General features: G+C 65.1%; 1 protein-coding gene across 1 annotated transcript in view; it reads left to right on the top strand.

Moving 5' to 3' along the window:
• The window catches only part of ZNF609 (zinc finger protein 609), a 278967-nt gene that overhangs the window by 419 nt on the left and 278175 nt on the right, over positions 1 to 373 (top strand). The window lies entirely within an intron of this gene.

The raw sequence follows: 373 nt of genomic DNA, 5'->3' as shown, positions 1-373 counted from the left end.
AGGGTAGGGGTGCCCCGGAGGGGATTAGGGTCTGGCCAGGTGGCGGGGACAGGCCAGGGAGTTTCTGAGGCGAGTCTGGGTCTGTGGAGGGGCCCAGGGCGCCTGGGGTCAGTCAGGGAGTTGGCGGGGGGTTCGGAGCAGAGGGTCGGGAGCAGGACGTGTGCGGGCCCGGGAGCGGGGAGCCAGGTGGCAGGGAGCGTGCAGTAAGTAGACTGTGGGTGTGTGCCCCTACCAGGGTGCAGGTCACATTTACTCCTGTCCTTTTCTTCAAGATGGAGGGATCCCTGGGCCTGGACCTTAACTGCTCTGCTGGTGCCCCCGGGAGGGTTGGTGACCCTGTCCTGTTTGGAAAACCCATGCTGCCCTCTTTCCC

This window comes from Tupaia chinensis, unplaced genomic scaffold, assembly GCF_000334495.1.
Source record: "Tupaia chinensis unplaced genomic scaffold, TupChi_1.0 Scaffold000063_1, whole genome shotgun sequence".
In the NCBI taxonomy this organism is placed as follows: Eukaryota; Metazoa; Chordata; class Mammalia; order Scandentia; family Tupaiidae; genus Tupaia; species Tupaia belangeri.
This window is presented reverse-complemented; position numbering and strand designations above follow the sequence as displayed.